Raw genomic sequence first — 26,635 nt, 5'->3', positions numbered from 1 at the left:
TAATTCATGACACCTTTATTCCTGCCGAGTACAATGTGGCTTGGTGATATCAACGACCTTCCCGAGTCCTCGCTGACTTGTAGCGATGACACCAGCTCCGGGCCGCACAGTCTTGCTAGCGCAGGGCCGTGTGCTGTGACGTAACAAAGGAATGTCCTTACTTCGGCCGCGCGTGGCTGGCTGCATCCGGCTGGCCGGCCGGCTCGACAGCGGACAGCAGGAGGCTCCGGGTTGGAGTCCCGGCGCTGTCGGCCCGAGAGGCGTGCTCGCAGTGCGGAGTGTACTCTATCCCACCCCGTCTTCTTCCCTGCTCCTCCTGGTGGCTCGTCTGCGGTCGACGGGCGGAAAGGGCCGCAATCCCCCAGCGTCGTCAGCTCACCCGGTTGTGATGGCGGATGCACAGGGCCTAGGCCACGCACGATCTCGACGACGGCTCACTGATGTGGTCAGCATTGGCGGCGAGCGAGTCTGCCGCGATGTCTGCTAATCCTGGGTTGATGATTGGCAGCGGCAGCAGAGAGGACCAGAGCTGGTACTGTCTCCTCACGTCTGCTGCTGGATGGGCCGCCCTTACTGCAACATCTCCTTAATAAAGATTAACATGTCGATCACCAAGCTGCACGCTACGCAGCATCCCAGTACTCGCCCCTTAGTGTTCTTGCGACAGAGTTATGTGTTGTTGCTGCAGACGTACGCCAAGTTATGAAATGCAGTACCTCTGTCTTGCACTCTATAAAAGTCTCCGTCTAACACAAACCCGTGTGCTAAGCAGTTATCTCTCGCCTTTTGTGTGTAACCAGGCCATTGTCCCTGCGTGACGACACATTCCAGTACATGTGCAATCCTCTTACTTCTTGGCTAACCTACTGCCTCTGGCTCTCGACATAGACAACGAAACTTTGACAATATTCCACGTTTCCAACTCTTTACTATTCCGCGACACTACACATCCCCCTTCTTTAAGAAAATTCGTCCCAAATTTTACAATTCTGGACTTATTGGTTGTGCACGCCGTACTTCCTTATACTCTACAGGTATGTTACAACTACTCCTTGAACACTGTCAAATTTTTCTTACCCGCTAATAATCTATTCACACTTAATACTGATTCCAATCGTATCATTGGTTATCTATTTATATTACGTTCCACTATTCCGAATCCATCACATAGGTATATGATGTACTTTGTTATTTCAGAACGGGACATCATTTTCCACATACAAAAGTAAGTTGCACAAGTAAACACTAGAACTAAGACTATGCTAGTCATTGACACACCAAATATAACTGTGTTTTTCTTACGTTTCTCCCAATATTGCTGCATGTGCTGCAGTAGTTGATTAACTGAGATCTGCTCTTTTTCTGAGATAATCTGGCTATCTAAATATTGTAGCAATGTGGGATCCAAGGACTCGATAATAAACGTTAGGTTCTGGCGAGGCAATATCTGTGGTGGTTCCTCTGGATAATACAAGATAGGCTGTGTCACGTTAATCATTGTTGTACCTGTGAAAGTAGCTGGTAGGTGAAAATGCTTCCCAACTATTTCACATCCAGTGCCATTAATTAATAACCCGCTGCCCTGCAATTCAAGCTTTGATGTATCTGTCAATCTACCATTTCTGTAACAAGTGGCAACTACGGTCTCTAGTTCGAACGCCGAGTAAATCCAATGTTCCCCAACTTTCTGAAATTTCGGTCCCAGAAGTAACACCTTCTTTTCGCATTCTAAGGTTCCCATATTCCCCAAGAATTCCCATGTTGCATAAAAGGTAGCTTCGCCTTGACACCAAGATTGGCAGTGATGAACTTGGAGAATTTAATATGTAGATAATAGTTATATGAGCCACACATCTTTTTCTTGAACATTGTAGTTCAATCTTTCTCTGACTGCTAAAGACAATCCACTTGATCACAGATTTTAACTACCATAATGCTATCGCAAAACAGCTCTGTAATGAGTGTAAGTGCAGTTATTTTCTTCTTGCTAAGGATCATGCCATTTTCGGTGCAATTTATGTTACCAATGTCAATAACAAGATTGTCCAATTTCTTCCATAATAATCACAAACCAAAGTGTTTGTCAGCTGATCTAGTCTTCCTCCCTAAAAGCTGAGGGATGTCTAGTACTTTGGGAGAATAAAAGGCGACACTTTCACCTACCACAAGAGAGTGATTGGTTGCAGCTATCAGACCTTTTTTTATACTCTAAAGCTCCAAGAATGTGTCGCTTCTGATCACGTGATCTTCTGGTCATACATTGTAAATTTGGTTGTTCTTGCACTGTATTTGTAAACTCATTAGCCCAGTTATCCTATTTTGTGTGCAAAACATTCGTGGGAAAAAGGGAAACTGTCCCTTGGGAGTACCATGATATCCGATATCGCATAATGCCTCTATTGTGCCTGGGCATAGTGTTTCACAATACCGCTCAGCTAATTCATTGTACTATCTCGTCCAAAACAGAGTCCAGGTATAACAGTTCACTCTATCGTGCGGGCCCTGTACTGTCCTACCATTTCCGAAATCGCATCCGATTGCAGCGCTATGCTATACGGTCTGACTCTTAGGTTATAGTAACCTGTCCGGATATCGAATCTGGGTACAGCACCATACTATACTATCCAGTTAATATGCTGGTGCTATCCCATACGTAAGGGTGGTACCTGTGAAGAGTGGTCTCCCTCCTTCCTACAGACATCTTGTATATAAAATAGCGCGAGTGGGCTAGGAGTTTACAATTAGAATGCAAGTGCAAACAAATTTAGAATGTATGACCGGAAGATCACGTGCCAGAAGTGACGAGATCTTTGATCTTGAGTACAAAACGATCAGTCTTCTGTGGTAGTAGAAAGTGTCAATATGGTTTCCTCCAAAGTGCTAAACATCCCTCAGATACTAGTGAGGAAGACCCAATCAACCGACAAACGCTCTGGTTTTGTGGTTATTACAGGAGAACCTGGACAGCCTTATTACTGACACTGGTAATTTAAATTACACAGAAAATGACACACTCCCTAGTAAGAAGAATTTAAATGCGCTTACATCCAATACAGAATCGTTTTGAGATGATGTTATGGTAGTTAAAACCTGTGATCAAGTGGATGTCTGGAGAAGTTGGACAAAGGACGATCTGTAATGTTAAAGAAGGAGATGAGTGGCTCATTTAACTATTATCTTTATTGTAAGTTCTCCATGTTCGTCACTGCAAGACATGGTGTCAAGGCGAAGCTATTTTTTATGCGACGTGGGAATGGCAGTGTGACAGCAAGAATACTGGAACAAATGCAAGGAAGCACTGGAAACAACATCAAGGAAATATAAACATTCTGTGGCTGTATCATATAAAGCGAAATTAGCTGATGTTACATTGGATTTTCTGATGGAAGAGTTGCATGGAATATTACCTTTTGGATCTGGACATTATGCAAAATTTTGTCTCAGTTTTTAATAAAATTTAGATGTGTGATTACCTAATACCAGACCACGACTTCTGCATGGAAGGAGGCTGCTAGGGAAACAGCAATGCGACTTGGACAATTGAAACAGAATGTTTAACATGTATGACCTCCAGTTGCAGAATAAAGGTATATATTAAATTTAAATGTCAAATCACAAGCTGAGACTTAAACAAAGTTATTAGTAACCACCTTATAGATTATAGGAAGTGTCCAGATATGCGACAAGGAAGCACTGGAAACCATTTCAATGAAATACGCATGGGTGGTTTGATAGGTCTGGTAAATTTCCATGAAAAAATTGAACATTTTTGTTGCGCCTTCATGGTTGGTAAATCTGATTATTCCTACGACCTTATAAACAATTTCAGCAACATACAGCGCACAGTTCATTGTCGACAGCTGTCTGAGGTGGTCAGTGTGCCGATTGCGATTGGAAATGGAGAAAACCGAGTTTCGCCCTGTTGTTAAACATTTCCATTTGAGGTGTTGAACTGCCACACAAATCAAGACAGGACTGGATGAAGTTCATGCGGACTCTGCATCATCACTGAAGACATTTACCTTTAGATCAATTAAGTTAAAGGTGGTCGGACAATCACAGGAAAAGAAACGCGCTGTGACCGTCTAGTTGCGGTCAGCAAAAAAGGACACCACTACAAAATCGATGCCATCTTAATGCAAGAACTCTGAATAAAAATTCGTGACCTTGCTGAGACTTAGGCATCTTGCGAGTGCATGACGTGCTGCGCAGAGAATTGGCTATAGAAAAGCTGTATGCACGGTGAGTGCCGCAGTTGCTTACAGTCGAGCAAAAGCCGCATCCAGCACAATATTTCAACAAAACGTCTAGCGACGTTTAGTTGCTATCCACAAGAATTTTTGCTTCCATTTGTGACTGTTGATGAAACCTGGATCTATCATTACACACCAGAGTCAAAATGGCAGTAAAAGCAATGGACGACGGCTGGTGAAAATGCACTAAAGAAGGCAAAGGACATTTTGTCAGCTGGCAAGGTGGTGGCACTGGTTTTTTTGGATTCCCGAGGGATAATCGTCATAGTTTACTTGGAAAAAGGCAGAACCGTAATTGGATCCTATTGTGCTTCGTTGTTGGAGCGTTTGAAACTTAGATTGGCTGAAAAAAGAGCAAGGTTGGCATGCAAAAAAGCGCTCTTTCACCAGAACAATGCACTATCCCAAGCATTAGTGATAACAATGGAGAATGGACTTCGAATTAGTTCCTCATCCACCCTATTCACCAGACTTAGCCCCAAGTGACTTCTTCCTGTTGCCTGTCTTGAAACTTCGGCTTGCTGAAAAAAAAAAAAAAAATTCATCGAATGAACTGGTTATAGCTGTAGTCAAGAATATTTTGCTGAGTTTGACACAACCTATTTTTTGATGAAATGAGAAAACTAGAGGATCGTTGGACCAAGTGCATATCCCTCTTAGGAGACTATCTCAAGAACTAAGGTGAGCTGTTTATAAAACAAAAATGTTTTCTTGGTTTTTTACCAAACTGATCAAACCATCCTTATAAACATCTTGCGGCTATACCACATGAAGTGGAATTAGCTGACGTTTAAATGGATGTTCTAATGGAAGAGCTGCCTGCAATACACCAGCTGCTTTGTCTAGACGGCTATTACCTTTTGGATTTGGACATAACGCAAGATTTAGCCGGATTTTTTAACAAAGTGGAGATATGGGGCTACCTAACATAAAAACCATGACTTCTGCATTGAAAGAGACTGCCAGAGAAACAGCATTGTGATTGTTGACATCGATGAGGCAGCATACTTTGTTTCAGGTGGATGACTTCCAACTGAAGAGTAAAGAAATGTAATAAATTTTTATGTCAAATGAACAAATTTATTGGTAACCACTTTATAGATTTTATACAGTGTCCAGACATGTGACTATGAGAAACTTTTATATCCTCCTTGGTTAAAGAACATGGTACTACCAGGCTGGAGACTATAATATACAGCCACAGAATGGATCATGTGTTTGACCTTGTGCAAGACTGTTTAAGTGTTTCAACTCTAGCAAACAATGAGCTCTGCTGTACTCTGTGCCAGTCATATCCAAGTGGTATCAGCTAACGAATATCATGATCAAAGTTGGGAGCAGGACTCAAAGGAAGGCGGGAAAAGGTGTCCACATTCGCATGGATTTTGTAATTGCAGTGAGACAAGAACAGCACACAGCGCTATAGTCAGTGTGCTGTCTTGTCAGGCAGGGAAGTGCGAGGGTTAAACAAACAAACCTAGAGTTTATGGTCGGTATTGAATTGAAACTTGAGCCGTACAAAAAAAACATGAGATTTCTGGAGAGCATAGGCTATAGCAAGAGCCTCTTTTTCCACCTGAGAGTAACGATGGTGGGCCAGAGTGAGAGATTTAGAGGCAAAAGCAACAGGTCGTTCAGAGCCATCAGCATATCAATGAAATAGGAACACACTGAGGCCATACTCTGAAGCCTCAGTCGCCAGGACTACGGTATATGCTGGTCCAGAGAGAAAAAGCTAAACAATGAGCTGAGAGTAGTCTGGATTTCAAGATTTGAAAAGCACGTTTGCAATTCATGCTCCAGTAAAAAGGCACATTCTTGTGTAATAAGACAAGGCAGGAATTTACGGTAGTTGGCTATCTTCCCTAGGAAGGCCTAAAGCTCCTTCATGGACGAGGGGTGAGACATAGACATAACAACGTAGGTGTGGTCTGGTAGAGGGTAAACCTCATCCTGCTAGACCTCAAACCTCAAATAAACAACAGAGGGATGAAAAAACTGAGATTTAATGAGGTGACACTGTAAGCCTGCGGACTGTAAGGTAGAAAACAAAGTGGGCAAATTTTTCAAGGTATCAGCACTGGAGGGGACTGCGACAGTGATATCACCCAAATAATTAACGCAGTGTGGCACGGACACAATCAACTGCTCGACAAATCATTGGAAAATATCAGGGGTACTAGCCATACTAAAAGGAAGGTGCAAATCTTGATAGAGACCAAAACGAGTATTCAAAATGAGAACTCGCTGAGACTGTTCGTCCACAGGAACCTGCAGATAAGCCTAAGATAAGTCAGTTTTAGAAAAGTACTGACCACCTGATATTTCGCCAACAGTTCCTCCTGGCATGGGAGAGGGTGTGTATCTGTGATCGACTGCACATTGACAGTAGTACTGAAGTCGCCAGAGAGGCGAAGTTTTCCCTATGGCTTCCGGCGTACAGTCAGAGGAGATGACCATTCACTAGCCATAACAGATGAAACGGTCCTGTAGCCACCTTTCATTAGTCCGGTAGCCCATTTTCAGTACCATTTCTCTTTCTTTTCCTTGTTTCTCTTTTCTTTTTACTCTCATAGTGGCGTGATTGAATGAATGTGGTTGTGTGTCACGTTGCTAGACGGTGGCGTAGTCTGCTGCAGAAAGTGTGCAATAGTCGTACAGATTCAGCAGCAGTTGTACAGAATAGCCAACTCGAGTAGTGGTCAAGTAGGCAAAGAGGTTTTCGCTACTTGTGAGAAATCCACCTGCGTTAGGTTGGTGGCGGAAATGGCATCTTTGGGTTTTCCGGGCCACGCGGAGCGTGGAAGAGGCTGGAGAAGCGGGAGGCAGTCTGTCGCCGGTACGGGAAGCGTCCACAGCTGTGCTCCAGTCGAAGAAGGGTGAGTTAGACTGACCGCGTGGCGCGCTGTTACTTGGCGAGGGGAGAGCTGTTAGCTTTTGGTCTCGCTTTTCAAATCTGGAAGATTGCTTTGCCTTGTCGCAGCAAGGAATGCAAAACTTTGGCAGATTTTTCTTTTAGCAAATTTCTGTAGCAGACTTGGATCCGCCGGAAGAGCGCCACGCAAAGTTGTCGCTAAGAAGTGAGCACTCGCTTCTGTATGAATGTCTGTTTGTCTTCAGCTGTGCCTGCATAAGCTTTCACCTTTCTAAATATTTAGAGCTTTGCCTTCTCGTAAATTTTCGTTGCTTTATGTGTCTTTCGTCCGTGGGGAGCCAACCACGTGGTAGAATATTATAGTTGTTGGGCTACCGGCATCACTAACTGTCCGATCGCATGTTTGTTTTAGATAATGTTAACATGATTGTGTGATGTGATATTGTTGGAATTTGGGCACTATACCTAGAAATTGTGTCTCCACAAACCACGTGTTATCAGGAATCGTGTACATGCCTCACATCCTTATCTTAGGAATAAATGATTTTATCTACAATTTTCTCTTGTGTTCCGAGACTACGGTTTTGCATCTAAGCCATTCACCTCGTAGCTTTCCCGTTAGCACATCCAATGCGTTTCCTGATGCACAGGTCCAGTGATTAGTCTCCCATTGTATTTTATAACAAATGCTTTGGATTAAGTCTTATTTTCAGGTGTGTTGCTGGGAGCTGATCTTCTGCACAGTGTTCTTGCATGTGCTATTTTATTTTAAATGTTTGATTGTCGTGAACAGTGCACGGGGAACACTATTAATTGCATCGTATCCCCTATGAGCGACATCACAACGTATGCATTTTTGTGAGTTTTTGGTCTGTGATCAAATTAATTTATTTTCCGACTCGACCAAATCTTTGATTAATTGTATGGTTAGAGTCGGTGGCGACCCTACTCTTCTCACGTTAATTTCAGAAGCAATAAGTATTTCCATTCCCAATAATAAGGAATAAACCGTAGTAACAGGTTAGTTACACAGATTACACCACCCCTAGAAATTGAAGTCTGCCAAATTCCGCTTTCACTTGATCTTTCTGGGTGGCAGGAATAGGATATGAACAATAAAAATGAGGCCGAGCCATGGATTTCAGAGAAATATGAACAGAAAAATTCGTAGCACACCCACTCACTCTGCAGCACCTGTGCCAACCTAGTCAGAGCACTTGGTGAAAAACACTTCGCTTGATAAAAAACTTGGAAAAGTCACAAGCATTGGAGTCACAGTTTGCAGCCATGTCTGTATCCTGAGCAACCTTCAGTGCATAACACACTGAAGCAACATGGCATTTCTTCTGGCAAGTATGACAAGTAGCCCAGCATTTAGGGCACGCTGAACGTTGGACAAAACAGAAAGGATAAGACAGAAACAGAGAACACTGATGGTGGTACTGTGGTGGTCGTGGGTGCTTGGGCCAGCCTTGGTCTGCTCGGCGTTGAGCCTGCATGTTTAACAGCTGTCTGCACTCGGAACAAGACAAAAGAATCATACAGGAGATGCAACATAAGCGACACACAGAACAACTGATGTGAGCAGTACAAACCAAAAGAAGATAGTAAGAGTGAATCAACGCCGCTCTGCATGTATAAAGGTGTGAGTCGTCGGTAGATGGTGCAGAGGAGATCATGTCGAGTGCATGCTTCCTACAGGTGGTCTCTAATGTCTGGCCCACGCTGATACGGTTGGTGGTTGATTTAAATACACACACGCGGCGATTCTACGCTCGGTGCACTCAGACTCACACACACTAGCAGCAGGATACAGCACAGACAATCATTCCTCCCATGATCCACATAGGAATAGAACAGAAAGAAACCCTAATAACTGGTACAGTGGGACATACTCTCTGCCATGCACGTCATGGTGGTTTGTAGAGTATGGATGTAGATGTAGAGAACAGCTGTTGTGTGATGTTTAATATAGCTCTGCAGTTTGTCTACTAGGGTAATAACAATTACCAAAAAATGACCGGTGTAAAAATAAGCCTTTCAAATTCTCAAGACCCGGAGAAGCTTACAAATTATGTTCCATCTGCATACAGTTTTAATTATCTACCTGTAAAATACATGAAGATTCTTAACACAGACACCATTAAAGACGATGTAACTATGATACAGAAGTGCTACATTAAAGAAGAAGAAACATATTACTCGCAATTCAGGACATCGTTTACCAAAATACCATTGGATAGAGATATTTCTAAATTGGGATTGGTTCCCACAAATAATGTTATCCCACAGGTCCTAAGAAAAAGAGTCAATGTGTCTTTTAGACTTAAACCATTCCCCATCAAATAACTTACGCCTTTAAGTGCAGCTAATGTGTTGTGTATACGAAAAAGAGAACTGGAAATTGAAGAGGTCGTTGCTAAGAAACGAGATCTGGAGTATGTGGCGAAAACAACTGCCACAAAAGAGGAATATGAACTGCTACAGGAAAAAAGAAGCCATTGCCGGTATGAGGAATGTGATTATGAACAACGATAAGACATAAAAATTTTCTGGGTTTGGTACCGTGTCACAATGTAAAAACTACTGCTGCTATAGAAAAACCAACGTTTCGGCCACGATTGCAGCGGCCTTCTTCTGGGTCTAATGGTGCATTCTAGCTATGCAGGATTCCAAACAATTTCTGAAGAACAGTTTAAGATATGCCTACCATAGATAAAGTCTCTACATAGTGATCCACATTGCAGAGTATAAGTCGCAGAGGCTCATATAGATAAGAAACAAGGATCACCATACTTTCAATTACCTAGTTTCAACTACTTTTTAAGGTCGCCCCTCCTCTACTCCTCCTCACATTCCAAAAGACACACAGCTAGATCGTTTTAAATCGTAGACTCTTTTAGGATCTTCGACTGGGTAAAGAATACAAAAACAAACACTCTTGCACATAAACTTTTATTAATTTTGCATACTCATTTATAAACAGAAAACAACTCTATATTCATTTTTGTTTGGTGTAGTTTTAATAGCATCCGCCTTAATTATTAACTTTTAATTTAAGTCTACATCTGAATCATATATTTCTTTCTCCAGCCCATAATTTGACAAGTACAAAGAAGATATGTTCTTGATTTTGAAACACATGGCTTTATCAAATATTTCTGCTCCTTCTTGTAACTCTTCTAGTCGAGAGCATTCGGGAAGTTTAATTACCCCTCTTACTTCCTGAACAGCACTGTTATTAAAACACTTAACATTAACCTGAATGTATGTTAACCAATCATCAGTTCCACATTCTTGTGGAATTTCCACAGAGAATTTTTTAACTTTACAGTTCTTGCAAACGAATTATCATTCATTGTTGTTACTCCATCAGTTTTAAACTCTGCAAATGTTCTGTTGCTAGGTACACAACATCAAGTCTACAACATTTAGAAACAGTGTACTCATGCTTTTTAAGAGGATCCACATGCGAATGGAGCTTTACAAGCAGATTTTTGTGTATCCTTTAATAGAGCAAATATTATCGATTCTGAAATTTTCGGCCAGTATACCAACGTATGGCCACTTATCATTGCTGTTTACTGTAAACGCTGATCTCTTATGTCTTCCATTTGTATCTAGACTTTTCCGTTGTTGTTGTTGTGGTCTTCAGTCCTGAAACTGGTTTGATGCAGCTCTCCATGCTACTCTATCCTGTGCAAGCTTCTTCATCTCCCAGTACGTACTGCAGCCTACATCCTTCTGAATCTGCTTAGTGTATTCATCTCTCGGTCTCCTTCTACGATTTTTACCCTCCACGCTGCCCTCCAATACTAAATTGGTGATCCCTTGATGCCTCAGAACATGTCTTACCAACCGATCCCTTCTTCTAGTCAAGTTCTGCCACAAACTCCTGTTCTCCCCAGTCCTATTCAGTACCTCCTCATTAGTTATGTGATCTACCCATCTAATCTTTAGCATTATTCTGTAGCACCACATTTCGAAAGCTTCTATTCTCTTCTTGTCCAGACTATTTATCGTCCATATTTCATTTCCATACATGGCTACACTACATACAAATACTTTCAGAAACGACTTCCTGACACTTAAATCTATACACGACATTAACAAATTTCTCTTCTTCAGAAACGGTTTCCTTGCCATTGTTTCTCTACATTTTATATCATCTCTACTTCGACCATCATCAGTTATTTTGCTCCCCGAATAGCAAAACTCCTTTACTACTTTAAGTGTCTCATTTCCTAATCTAATTCCCTCAGCATCACCCGACTTAATTCGACTACATTCCATTATCCTCGTTTTGCTTTTGTTGACGTTCATCTTATATCCTCCTTTCAAGACACTGTCCATTCCGTTCAACTGCTCTTCCAAGTCCTTTGCTGTCTATGACAGAATTACAATGTCATCAGCAAACCTCAAAGTTTTTATTTCTTCTCCATGGATTTTAATACCTACTCCGAACTTTTCTTTTGTTTCCTTTACTGCTTGCTCAATATACATATTGAACAACATCGGGGAGAGGCTACAACCCTGTCTCACTCCCTTCTCAATCACTGCTTCCCTTTCATGTCCCTCGACTCTTATAACTGCCAAATTGTAAACAGCCTTCCGCTCCCTGTATTTTACACCTGCCACCTTCAGAATTTGAAAGAGAGTATTCCAGTCAACATTGTCAAAAGCTTTCTCTAAGCCTACAAATGCTAGAAACTTCGGTTTGCCTTTTCTCAATCTAGCTTCTAAAATAAGTCGTAGGGTCAATATTGCCTCCCGTGTTCCCATATTTCTACGGAATCCAAACTGATCTTCCCCGAGGTCGGCTTCTACCAATTTTCCATTCGTCTGTAAAGAATTCGCGTTAGTATTTTGCAGCCATGACTTATTAAACTGATAGTTCGGTAATTTTCACATCTGTCAACGCCTGCTTTTTTTGGGATTGGAATTATTACATCCTTCTTAAAGTCTCGCCGGCCGCGGTGGTCTCGCGGTTCTAGGCGCGCAGTCCGGAACCGCGCGACTGCTACGGTCGCAGGTTCGAATCCTGCCTCGGGCATTGATGTGTGTGATGTCCTTAGGTTAGTTAGGTTTAAGTAGTTCTAAGTTCAAGGGGACTGATGACCACAGCTGTTAAGTCCCATACTGCTCCGAGCCATTTGAACCATTTCTTAAAGTCTCAGGGTATTTCGCCTGTCTCTTACATTTTACTCACCAGATGGTAGAGTTTTGTCAGGACCGGCTCTCCCAAGGCTGTCAGTAGTTCTAATGGAATGTTGTCTACTCCCGGGGCTTTGGTTCGACTTAGGTCTTTCAGTGCTCTATCAAACTCTTCACGCAGTATCATATCCCCCATTTCATCTTCATCTACATCCTTCCTTCCATTTCTATAACATTGCCCTCAAGTACATCGCCCTTATATAGACCCTCTATATACTCCTTCTACCTTTCTGCTTTCTCTTCTTTGCTTAGAATTGGGTTTCCATCTGAGCTCTTGATATTCATACAAGTGGTTCTCTTTTCTCGAAAGGTCTCTTGAATATTCCTGTAGGCAATATCTATCTTACCCCTAGTGAGATAAGCCTCTACATTCTTACATTTGTCCTCTAGGCATCCCTGCTTAGCCATTTTGCACTTCCTGTCAATCTAATTTTTGAGACGTTTGTATTCCTTTTTGCCTGCTTCATTTACTGCATTTATAAACTTTCGCCTTTCGTCAATTAAATTCAGTATTTCTTCTGTCACCTAAGGATTTCTACTAGCCCTCGTCTTTTTACCTACTTGATCCTCTGCTGCCTTCACTACTTCATCCCTCAAAGCTACCCATTCTTCTTCTACTGTATTTCTTTCCCTCATTCTTGTCAATTGTTCCCTTATGCTCTCCCTGAAACTCTGTACAACCTCTGGTTTAGTCAGTTTATCCAGGTCCCATCTACTCAAATTCCTACCGTTTTGCAGTTTCTTCAGTTTTAATCTACAGTTAATAAGCAATAGATTGTGGTCAGAGTCCACATCTGCCTCTGGAAATATCTTACAATTTAAAACCTAGTTCCTAAATCTCTGTCTTACCATTATATAATCTATCTGAAACCTTCCAGTAGCTCTAGGCTTCGTCCATGTATACAACCTTCTTTTATGATTCTTGAACCAAGTGTTAGCTATGATTAAGTTGTGCTCTGTGCAAAATTCCACCAGGCGGCTTCCTCTTTCATTTCTTATCCCCAATCCATGTTCACCTACTACGTTTCCTTCCCTTCCTTTTCCTACTATCGAATTCCAGTCACCCGTGACTATTAAATTTTCGTCTCCCTTCAATATCTGAATAATTTCTTTTATCTCATCATACATTTCTTCAATTTCTTCGTCATCTGCAGAGCTAGTTGGCTTATAGACTTGTACTACTGTCATAGGCGTGCGATTCTTGTCTATATTGGCCAGAAGAATGCGTTCGCTGTGCTGTCTGTAGTAGCTTACCCGCATTCCTACTGTTTTATTCATTATTAAACCTACTCCTGCGTTACCCCTATTTGATTTTGTATTTGTAACCCTGTATTCACCTGACCAAAAGTCTTGTTCCTCCTGCCACCGAACTTCACTAATTCCCACTATATCCAACTTTAACCTATCCATTGCCCTTTTTAAATTTTTTAATCTATCTGCCCGATTAAGGGATCTGACGTTCCACGCTCCGATCCGTAGAACACCAGTTTTCTTTTTCCTGATAACGACGTCCTCCTGAGTAGTCCCCGCCCGGAGATCCGAATGGGGGACTATTTTACCTCCGGAATGTTTTACCCAAGAAGACGCCATCGTCATTTAAGCATACAGTAAAGCTGCACGCCCTCGGGAAAAATTACGGCGTCTTGCTTTCAGCCGTTCGCAGTACCAGCACAGCAAGGCCGTTGTGGTTGGTGTTACAAGGCCAGATCAGTCAATCATCCAGACTGTTGCCCCTGCAACTGCTGAAAAGGCTGCTGCCCCTCTGAGGAACCATACGTTTGTCTGGCCTCTCAACAGCTACCCCTCCGTTGTGGTTGCACCTACGGTCGGCCATCTGTATCGCTGAGGCACGCAAGCCTCCCCACTAACGGCAAGATCTATGGTTTATGGTGGGAGGGACTTTTCCGTACTTAATGTAATATGTAAGTCTTGCCTGTACATCAGCGTTGGATTCTTCTTTTTTCCTTTGTGGCAGTTGTTTCCGCCATATACTCCAGATCTCATTTCTTAGCATCAACCTCTTCAATTTCCAGTTCTCTTTTTCGCACACATGACACATTAACTGCACTTAAAGGAGTAAGTTGTTTAATGGGGAGTGGTTTAAGTCTGTTCGGTACTTTGATTCTCTTTACTTAAGACTTGTGGTATACCATTATTTGTGGGGAGCAATACAGTTCAGAAATATCTGTGTCCAATGGTATTTTGGAGGACAATGTCCTCGATTGCGAGAAATATGTTTTCCTGCTATAACACAGGACTACTTTATGATATTTGTACTGTCTTTCTTGGAGCCTATGTTAAGAATCTCCATGGGGTTTACAGGTAGATAATTAAAACTGTACGTAGACTGAAAATAATTTATAAGGGTTTCTCCATTTTAAAAGCCTGAGGTTTATTTCTACACTGGTCATTTTTCGGATATTGTTATTACCCTAGTACACAAACAGCAGACCTTTATTAAACACCACACAACAGCTGCTCTGTACGATATTCGTTAGTCAACACCACATGGATGTGACTCGTACAGAGTACACCAGAGCACATTTGTTACATGGTTCAACACATGTTCCTTTTGCAGCTGTACATTGTAACCTCCAGGCTGGTAATACCACGTACTTTAGCCAATGAGGATGTAGAAGTTTCTCATAGTCACATGTCTGGACACTTTGTAAGATCTATAAGGTGATTAGCAAGAACTTTGTTCAAACTTGGGCTTATGATTTGACGCACAGATTTATTATATATCTCTACAGTTGGAGGTCACCCATGTTAAACAGTCTGTTCCAACTGTCTTACCGTTGTTCATAATCACATTTCTCATACCGGCAATGGCTTCTTTTTTCCTATAGCTGTTCATATTCCTCTTTTGTGGCAGTTGTTTTCGCCACATACTCCAGATCTCGTTTCTTAGCATCGATCTCTTCAATTTCCAGTTCTGTTTTTCGTATACACAACACATTGACTGCACTTAAAGGCGTAAGTTATTCTAGCTGTGGAACAGTATACCAGAATTCTATGCCATTGTAAACAGCCTGACAGGTCTCATCCGGGTTGTGACACAGAGTTAAGCTAGTGCTCGTTTCACAAGTCCGGGTTAGAGTGTTCTGGTAGCCACCTTTAATTATATACTCAGTCAAATAGCCCTAGACGTCATAGAAGTGAACACTAGTGCAATAGAGCTATTTTTTGAATTTACCACCAAAATTTGAACTTTCCACAATTTTACACATAGGGCAACTAATCATTGTCAGCGGGGGAAGGAGGGGGGTTGGGAAAATCCCATGACTCATCGATGCATTGGTGACACACTTTGGACCAGAATTCTCCTTGTCTACCTAGCTCCTTTTAACCAAGCCGAAGAAGCATGGAAATCAGTAACGTTCATCTCATTTATAATTCACAGTGCCCAGTCTTGTAGATCTCCTTTGGTAAAAGTGCACTGACTCTTACGAGCAGGTCTCAATCTTTTGAATAGCTTTTCTTTCACATTTTTGTCTGTTTCATTTGGGAGCATGTTTTGTACTTCCATTCATACAACTCAAATTCATATTTTACGAAACGGTACCGGCTTTCACACTGCTTGCTTTTAAGCAGTTTGTTTAACCAGTATAGATCGAAATTTCAGGGCAAGTTTCGACATGTCAGATTGGACCGATCCTTTGTGAGACACGGCGTCTTCCTCTCCCTCACCATATGTTCCATTTAACATGGTGGGATATAGTCCTCAGACGTTCACCAGGAACACGAGTTTTGAATTCAAAGAAGAAAACTTCATTTTGTTTTTGGTGTTTTAATATATTATTATTGGTTAGTTAATTAAAAATATTCTTTAGTTATTTATTATTACAAATAAATAGTCTTCTTGTGTGCTTTTTTTGTAATTATTGGTTTAGTTATTGGTTTTAGTTGGTTTAGCTTAGTTCCGTATTGCCTTTTATCTTTACTCTTCTGAAAACCTGGAAAACACAAACATTTCGTTTTAAATACGAGAGGAGAGCGAGAGATGTATTCCGCAGCGGCGATCTCGCGGATATCCACGTCGTTATCTGCTGTACCTGAAGTCTCTAAAACCTTTACTCACTATGCAGATCGTTCGGCACAACTATGCGCTATGTTGTTTGATGAGTCTGGATGATAGGTCCAACAATTTAGCAAGTTAAAGTTTATTAATTCGGAGAATTATACCCGTGGAAAATGCAGCTTCGCACTATCGTTCCAAACTTCACCTCCGAGCGATCTACGTCTCGTAATATCTGTACCGTGATAATTAATTAACTTTGGTATGGAGATATACACAACTTGAATACTTGATGTTAGTTATTGGATTTTATTATGTGCAAAGACTATTTGATCATTTACTATATTCCGTAATGGCGTCTCACAACAATACAATCTGTCTCCCCCTCTCTCACGTCCGATCTCTCCATTTCCTTCACAAATAGTCATTAAAACAAATCTTTCGTTCGGTGCGACATAAAGATGCGTTCGTAGCACGGAACGTCCCATTCTCGCAATCGGTATATGCCGTTCAACTGTAAGACGTGTATATTTCTATTGTCTATTGTCAAACCACAATTGATGAAAGATGTTTATATTTTATTAATAGGATTAAGTAGGAATAATTAATATTTGTCACTTTGGAAATAATTGTGGTAGCAGGGAATGTCTGCACCAAAGTATTGTTGGCGAAAGAGACCACACATTGATCTAATTTTAAAAAGAGCGGGAGAGACCGCATATGGACACATTTTAAGAAAAGAGCGGGAAAGACCGCGTACTGATCATTTTGTAATGGTAGCAGGGACGGTCTGCACCAGAAAGCATTGTTGGCGGGAGAGACCGCGCTTTAGCGTTCGTAGGAAGTCAGTAGTAAGCGAGATGTGAAGCGAGTCGGTAGTAAGTCTGAAGCGAGAGGTTGAGAGGAGCAGTGTGCCTGCCAGCCACCAGCTATGATTTACAAGAGATTATAAACGGATGTACAGAGACATCAGCTAACTATTATCATAAGAGGAACTAATATTACTGATTTTTTTTTTTTTTTTTTTTTTTTTTGAGAAACTCAAGACTACTGAAGGTATGAAACTTCTTGGTAGATTAAAACTGTGTGCCCGACCGAGACTCGAACTCGGGACCTTTGCCTTTCGCGGGCAAATGCTCTACCATCTGAGCTACCCAAGCACGACTCACGCCCGGTCCTCACAGCTTTACTTCTGCCAGTATCTCGTCTCCTACCTTCCCGCGAAAGGCAAAGGTCCCGAGTTCGAGTCTCGGTCGGGCAAACAGTTTTAATCTGCCAGGAAGATTCATATCAGCGCACACTCCGCTGCAGAGTGAAAATCTCATTCTGGAAACATCCCGCAGGCTGTGGCTAAGCCATGTCTCTGCAGTATTCTTTCTTTCAGGAGTGCTAGTTCTGCAAGGTTCGCAGGAGAGCTTCTGTAAAGTTTTCGTAACTTTTTATTTTCGTCACGATTTCTCTCCAGTAATAATTTTAACAACAATAATGCTACAACGATGGTAACTACTCTGCTTTTAGCATGACACTGTAAACATCCACTTGCCGATCTCAAGACGCGTCTCTAGCGGAAACATTTCTGCAAGTACTTGTAGCAAGCTGCTGAAATTAAATTTCCCAAGCGATTTGCAGAAGTAAACTTGCGCAAGTTTTTGTTCTAATGGAATCACCTCAGCAAGTTACTTTCGGAAGTTACTTGCTAGTGGACATGCAATTTTATAACTGTGAGTCTCCACAATTTTTTTAAGGCGAAAAGCTGAAGCAAAGAACCAACATACCCCACAAGGAAGCTTCAAATCGTATGACTTACAGAGAGGTGAGATGATGCCGGCACATGCACACGAGTTGACACTGCATCGATTTTTGCTGCGCCCCTGAATATGTCGCGGGAAGTTTCAAATACAAGCAAACAATTTCGAGACGAGTTTGCTTATTATTTTGAAGCCTAGTAGGAAGAGTACCGTGGCAGATTAACTGTGTATGAATGTACAGTATAAGTTACAAATAAACAAAAGCAAACATAATTTTTGTGTTTCTTTACCTACTGTACCTGTGGTTTCTTTCGGCTCATGTATGTCATCGAGAAGCTTCAAGAGTAGATAACCAAACCATCTAGGTTCGTAATTAATATCCGCACACTGCTCGATGGTTTGCTTGACAGTATCCTCTTTTCTCATACGCGACGACAAGCAACCGTATTTTTTTCCCTGCGCTTTCTTTGCTGTGCCAAATGTAGCAGCAATTCTTTGTAGACACTAACTTCATTAAGTGTCACACGCAGTCCTCAGCGTGGTTAGTGTTAGCAATTCGACAGTCTGCTGCCTCGTCCACTCCATTTTTTTAGAAGAAAATCATGCGAAAACACAACACAGCACGAGAGGTACTATACAGCTCTATAAACAACAGACGACACAAGCGGCATATAAACATAGCCAGCGCCGTGCAGGTGCAGTGGTGACATGTGGTAGCTGGCCTCAAACATTGTTCCCTTTGATTTGGACCGACACTGCTTCAGGCAGGTGTTTCAGAGTTCTGTAACATGTTTCCAAACGCTATCCACATCCAGCAGCCGGAAATATGTTCGAAGCCCAGCGTGTACGCGGCTTTAGAGCAGTGTGCTGTGGTTCCGCATTTCTTAGCACAATGTACAGCAAAGTGTAGATCGCAGTCTCAGGGGATGCACGGAAGCAGGAGGTGGTCACTTCAAGAAGTTTCTGTAAATGTAAATGTGTTTGAGAAATGTGTCATCTTTGGCCACGATTAATAAATGCTTTCTTACTTGTTAACGAGGAATTTTCGGATCCATGTTCACGGGAACTTTTTGTGATGTTTTGCTGTCAAGGATTTATTCTTGACAGCAAAACATCCCTAGTTTCTGTAACATTTTTATATACCCTGTATAAAATATTTTAATATAGTAATTATAATTTGCTTGCTTTAGAGCTTAGTACATGTCTTTAGCATAGTTTACAAGAAAAATAATATAAATATAAGATCGTAGTGTACAATCAACATTTTAAAAATGTTTTTATGCTACCGGTACTTTATTTTTCGAATATTATGTAAGAAAGTCTTGAACTGATATACATAAAAATATAAGCACTATTAATAAAATGCTGCTCCGTCTCTCCAGGAATGCGCCTGATATTCAAAAGATGTTTTAATACCCGCTGTCCTTAGTGGACGTCAATAGTCGTAAACCTTGCTCCATCTCTTGAGTCACAGCACAGCTGGTGCAACTGGTACTGGGTTAAGACGATAGATGGCAGCAGTGGTTACCGCTGTACGAACGTATCGTGCTACAGAATCAGTGGTGTGGCCAGAGCGGGAAATGATCATATAACATCGCACGAAAAATTTAAGACTGGGAGGCCAAAGAAAATTCCAAAATCTAGGTTACGTACGATAACTTTAGGAGGAGGTAGAAGCTCTTAGCAACACTTTTGGATTTCACTGCTATTGTGACGTAAATATTCAGTGAGATAGAAAACCAGTGTACTGATAGGATATTATTGTCAGAAAACAACTGAAAATTCGTTTTCTAAATTCACCGTAAACTACAGCTCTTGACGAGGAACCATGTGAAAGCACGGCCAGGTGACATAACGTCGATCGGGCCAGGTGACATAACGTCGATCGCTACCTCTGGCCTCTAAAGGCCTCGCATTTGCTCGGAACGTCACAGCCGCGCGCCTCGCTCAGCCAACCAGCGGGCAGGCTGCGGAGCCAATAGCTGCTCAGGCCTTCTCATTGGCTGTGTCTCGTCCTCCAACAGCTAGCTTTCGAGTCTATAGCATCCGGAAGGAAATGGTCGTGTTATCGCAACTGGTGTGACAGTGGGGAGTGGGGTAGAAGTAAAGTAAATTATTATGCGTATCAACGCGCGTTATTGTTCGCCGGGCATTCTCAAAACGTAGAACTGTATCACGATATGAGAAGAAAAGATGGCCTTAGTGAACGTTGTAGGTTTTTATTCTTTGAACTGCTGCAATAGACGGAACGAGATGCTGGGCAATACGTAGTTAAAGAAACGTAGTATATTTAATCTCCAATGCCAATACTTGCTTTATACATAACAGACTACTGTAGGTCTGGCGTTAGCAGCAGCAGCAGCAGCAGTAGTAGTAGTAGATTTATTCATTCGAGGATCACTTTTAGAAGGAAGCTGGTCACGGTATTACCGAAAAAAGAAGACACTTCGTCTCCACTATACATGGTAATCACTTAAAACTGGCAACACTTTTATTTCGCGAATCGTTCAAGATATACAAATGACGTTTTCGACAAATGATTTGTTGTACAGGTGATAGGTGATATTCTTCTCTCTTGTACCAATCAGGGTACTGAAGTAAGTATGTTTTTATGGTTCCGTACCTCGATCGGTAAAAATGGAATCCTTATATGATCACTTTCTTGTCCGTCTTTCTATCTGTCTGCTTAAGTAACATATTTTTTGATATTCGCAAACGCACCCATCAAAAAACCTATAGGGGACTTCCTGTTGGCTGACAATCATGAAATTTAGCAAGAAACAAAGTTTCACAGTACAAGTAAAGGAAAAAATCCGAAAACTGTTAATTTATTATTATCTTACACAAAAAAATTGTCATTTGCTATCTGATTGTCTGCCTGTCCATCAAGCTGAAATTCATGTCACACGCTAAGATCTGTACTCCTTGGCGGTGTAACACACTTAAGCTTGTAAGTCAATGCGGTCAAAAGATATAGCCACTTGCGTCATGTATTTTGATACTCGCAAACTCGCTCATCAAAACTTGCAGTGAGCTTCTCGTTGACCTAAAATCACGAAATTTAGTAAGCAGCAAGCATTTGTTATGCAACTGTCTGTCCGTCCCTCTGTTAAGACCTTTATTTCTCAGTAACGGACAGACGTATCAAGTTGAAATTTAGGTCTCATACTAAGGTGTATGGTCCCTATGCGGTGCAGGAACCACAAACTTCTAAGTCAATACAATCAGTTTATGTCACATGTTTAGATACTTGCAAACTCATTCGTAAAAACTTATAGGGTACTTCCTGTTGACCTAGAATCATGAAATTCGGAAGAAGCAAAGTTTCACAGTACAAGTAAAGAAAAAAATCAGAAAATTGTTAATTTGTGTTTTATCACACCAAAAAAATATTTTTTTGTCATTTGTTATCTGACTGGGCAATGGCCTTGCCGCAGTGGATACACCGGTTCCCGTGAGATCACCGAAGTGAAGCACTGTCGGGCGTGGTCGGCACTTGGATGGGTGACCATCCAGGCCGCCATGCGCTGTTGCCATTTTTCGGGGTGCACTCAGCCTCGTGATGCCAATTGAGGAGCTACTCGAGCGAACAGTAGCGGCTTCGGTCAAGAATAGCATCATAGCGACCGGGAGAGCGGTGTGCTGACCCCATGCCCCTCCTATACGCGGTCGGGTGGTCCCGATGGGCCATGTGTGGCCTGTAGACGGAATGTTTTTTTTGTTACCTGACTTCAATCTTAAAACATTCCCGAAAGTATTGAAATTCCCAGGACCGATATCTTACGGGTACCAGTGTCCATAACTGGCAAAAATCGTGAAAGATTCTCGATTTCCAGGATGGATGAACTGTCTATATCACATAATTAAGTTCGTAAGGAACCCTCAGTGTGCGAGTCCTATAAGCACCTGGTCAATATAAAAAAAGATATTTTTGTCCTTTTTTGCAGTATTCGAGAGGTATTGTGATGTAACTCTGTGTAAATACTACTATTGAAACTGTTCGCGAAAGTAGCCGAAAATGTGTCGAAAGTGAATGTCCAAGTGCGGTTCCTGTGCCATACTCCGCTGTCGTTTCAAGTCTTTTGACTCTTTATTTGTTTCCACAAAGGCTGTCTACTCAAACATGAGTTTGGCCAGAAATTTGAAATAGTTTTCTTAAGCCCTTTTTGATGCGCTAGAAGCTAGCATATAGTGCCGTTTACAACAATCGTAGTTGACCACGTAACTACAAGATGTCCCAAGAGTAACGGTCAATATTCAGCGAAATTTCGTAAAATTTTCTAAAATGAAGGAACCAAACGGCAGTTGCTTAATCCACAATTTATTATTGTGTACACGACCGGTTTCGGAACGCTTTAAGTCCCGTCATCTGGTGTAAACTGTAATGATGAAAATAATTGAGTTACAGAAGAAGGGGGCGATTTCCCAAGTCTGAAAATACCAGTTCTATGTGCTAAAATTTCTAAATGAAAGAAACCAAAGGTTCTCTGTCAAAAGGATAAAAGCGACAATGGGGAAAAAAATCCGATGAAACGGGTGTCACGATCGGACACCAAAAGTCAACACAATCTCGAAACATGTAAAATGCAATTAAACATTGGGATGGAGAGAAATAACGTGTTGCGTGGAATAACTTACCCCGCGCTGCGTTATCAGGAACACAAACTACGTACTAGTAAATATTATCCGTAAGTACTAAGACCGCACACGAGCCATAGGGCAAGCGCGATATGAAACAGACATGAGATTGGTGAACTGTTTAAATTGCAAAAGCGGAAAGTTACAGCAGAAAGGAGACGGACGGAACCATCACTAAGAAAGAAGAGGATCTGTACATTAAAAAAAAAAAAAACACCGAGGAAAATATTACCTTATATGGACACCTTAACCTGCCTGGATAATGTCATAATTAATAGGTGGTAGTATGGAGCAAAACAATAAATAAATATCCACTAAACATGGGCTCTAAAGTGCATACCTTAGGAGCTATGAGCACTTCTTCTTCGCCGCTGTGAAGCATCTCTTGTACTGAGCAAGTGCTCATTTTAGAGCCCATGTTTACTGAACAATTTTTCCTTGTTTTGCTCCATATCACCTCCTCCCAAAACATGGAAAGCAAATAGCTTGCAGTAGAAGATATTTGTTTCGTAATACCGAAGATGAAGTTCATAGCTCGGAATCGGATGGGAAAAATCGGTTTTTAATTATCCTGAGGCCCAAAACCGCATAAAAGCACAAATCACATCGGTTTTTTATCCTCCTGAGGCCAAAAACCGCATAAAAAGCATCAATCAAAACCAAATCGGATTATTAATTTCCGTGTGACTGGCGCAAGACATGTTCAATATGCTGTCCACCGTTTTCTGCAAGAAGTTGAAATCAAGAAACAGCATGTTCTACAACTGATGGAAATGTTTCCGAGCTTACGTTCAGAAAGTGTTGCGGATTGCGTGCCTTGAATGTAGCTAAGTTTGCAGTCGGAACACTGAACACAATATTTTTCAGATGGCCCCACAGCCAGAATTCACAGGGGTTAAGATTAGGTGGTCGGGACTGCCAGGCTGTAGGGAAATGGCGGCTGATAATTCTAGCATTTCCGAAATGGCACTTCAGTAGCTGTTTAACGGGATTTGTAATGTGCGGAGGTGCACCATCTTGCATAAAAAAGATCCCATCGACACATCCACGACGTTGGAGAGCTGGAATGACGTGTTGAACAAAAGACACTCATAGCGCTTACTAGTGACGGTACAGGTAACAGGACCGGAAGCACCTGTCTCTTCGGAAAAATATGACCCTGTGATAAATGATGCCGTAAACCCGCACCACACAGTGACCTTTTCAGGATGAAGTGGTCCTGGTTGATTTACTTGTGGATTTTCCGTTGCCCATAGTCAACAGTTCTGTGTATTGACATATCCTGTCAGATGGAAGTGGGCTTCGTCTGTCCACAAAATCTTCTATGGCTAATCATTATCCACTTCATTGCGAGCAAGAAATTCTAAGGCAAGGGTCTCTCTTGCTGACAGGTCAACAGGAAGCAATTCTTGCACATGGGTAATTTTGAAACATGTTCGGGAAATTCTTCGTGTACTACACGTTTGCACACCACCACTCGTCTGCTCCTGCATTGCTGTGGTCACTGCTTCCACTGACGTCGAATTAATTCATTCCCTCCTTCTACCAGGTTGCACACTAAAAGAAGCCGTCTTTTGGAATTTCCGAATCATTTTCTCCAGACCCACGGCAGTCATCGGACCAACGCTCTCTTTCAGACCCTCAGTGTGCGGAACTTGTGCAGTGCGACGTGTGCGCAGTTATCATTCCTGTAATACAGCTATACAGGCAGAGAACGATCTTGCATTGAGACAGTCGTGGCGAACGTCGAGGACGCAAAAGGAGGAAAAGCCGTGTACCCGGAGTGTCTATACCAATTTCAATGGGTCGTGCGCATGACAGGTGTTTTCATTTACGTATTCTGACACATACAGCGCCAACTACTGATCAATTTTCACATTATTTTCTTTCTTCTGCCATATGTTTTCCCCCTCCTCCGATAATATCCGTTGCAATTTGACGTCATTCTAACCAGTGGTGTTATTTCTACAGCGTTTTGAAAGTTTAATTATAATCACCCTGTATATCGAAAGCCTCATTGTTGAGGCGGCGAATTTTAATGGTGTTTTCTGCGTTGCCAAGGGAATATCATACAACGGAGTACACAGGAAGGGCTAAATATTTATTGATAGCCGCGAGGGGTTAGCCCACCGGTCTGGGCGTTGCAGTCATGTACTGTGTGGCTGGTCCCGACGGAGGTGCGAGTCCTCCCGCGGGCATGGGCGTGTGTGTTTGTCCTTAGGATAATTTAGGTTAAGTAGTGTGTAAGCTTAGGGACTGATGACCTTCGCAATTAAGCCCCATAAGATTTCACATACATTTGAACATTTATTGATATCTAGCAAAAGTACACTTCCACGGCGGAAATTAATCCCTCGAATGTGTACCGTGGAAAAGTGCTTAATTTTTTTTTGGGAGTACAGCTTATTGAAAAATGCGGAAAGAAAAAATTTTACTTCGAATGTCACGGTCAGACATGCGTTAAACTTTACAAGAAAACGTAAGATGTCGAGTTCCCCTTCGGGCTGTATTGTACAATTACATAAGGAAGAATACTCGGTTTGAGACGGCAAAACAGAGCACTGAAAACAGTGCGAGGTGCCGGGGCTAGCAGTGTATTTAACACTAAATTCTAGAATCTACATATGTAAATGAAGCTCTAAGCCCTCCCTATTCTAACTCCGACTTTTGCTGTTGCACAAGGATTAAAAAATATACGCGAACTGACTGTAATCAACCCTGCAAGTGGAGTAGAAAAGAGTTTGGCACCTGCAATAATTTAATTTGATAAATAAGTTAAATAAAGGAAGGTTTCATAAACGTAGTGAGAAATGATGGGTTGCTCTACCGATTAACAGAATGAAAGTTCTGTCCAAAATAACAATATGATTTATTAACACTAAACACAAAATAATAAGCAAAAACACATGAATTCTAATTTATAATACATCAAATTGGCTCAAATTGGATACACAAACAAACGCTGTGAAGGTGAAGTTGTCCCTAAACTAGATTGTGGGGTTTATGACGAAGTGGTATGTGGAGCCAATTCCTTGCCACTCAAATCTTAAGACAGACACACAGCTAACCCAACATTAATTGCTGCTACTCAAGACAGAACAAAGTTAGAAAAAGACGAACAGACGCGCTCTGCTGAGCTCTGATTATCACCTAGGAAAATCCCTATCTGCCGGTGCTGCAGACGTACATTACCAAACTGTCTGCTTAACTGCCAGAACACGATCTGGCGTACCGGGGCGATGGCTGGTTGCTTCGACGTCCTCGACCGAAAGGCGAGAGCCGACTACCTAGAGCACCCGTACAGGCCGAACACACAACATTCCCGCCCCACGACAGTGGCCGTGGTTAAAACGTTCCAATCAGCCTCTCAAAAACCGGCGGAAAATTCCACTCCATTGCCGGAGCACTACCATTCCACCAATGGAGATTCTTGGCGCCAATTTCTGCGCTGATTTTGCTACGTCACGGAGCTATGCCCTGAGCAAGCCAATCACAGTTACGATTTCGCAGAAAGCGCGGGAATTTTCCCGCCACAACTGCCTGGGTACACAAGTCATTCCCACGCCTCGCTGGTAGCCCGCCAGAAAGTGTTTTCGCTAAGATTCTGCGAAGTAACGGAACCTCTAGCCCAGCCGCTACTTCAGACCCCTCCGGGCGTGTCTTTTGACAATGTCGGCGTCTGCAAAGCATTCACTCGACTTCCTCACACCCGTCGGCTTAACCCTCTCCAGTTCAACAGAGCCCGCCTGTCACCGGACCACCCGGGTGACGAGAGACGCTGCGTGGGAAGTCCGCGTGTGAAGGAATAGCAACTTTCCACCGCATGCAATTAGAGAGGAGAATCGTAAGATAGAAATATGAGAGGGGGCTCATGCCACCTCTCAACAGT

At 42.1% G+C, this 26,635-nt stretch overlaps 1 pseudogene; it reads left to right on the top strand.

The window, feature by feature from the left end:
- The first annotated feature begins 21,526 nt into the window (after positions 1 to 21,526).
- On the top strand, positions 21,527 to 21,644 carry LOC126459652 (5S ribosomal RNA; annotated as a pseudogene).
- The last annotated feature ends 4,991 nt before the right edge of the window (positions 21,645 to 26,635 follow it).

Source organism: Schistocerca serialis, chromosome 2 (genome assembly GCF_023864345.2).
Source record: "Schistocerca serialis cubense isolate TAMUIC-IGC-003099 chromosome 2, iqSchSeri2.2, whole genome shotgun sequence".
Lineage (NCBI taxonomy): Eukaryota > Metazoa > Arthropoda > Insecta > Orthoptera > Acrididae > Schistocerca > Schistocerca serialis.
The sequence above is the reverse complement of the archived record's forward strand: the minus strand, read 5'-3'. Positions and strand labels throughout refer to the sequence as shown.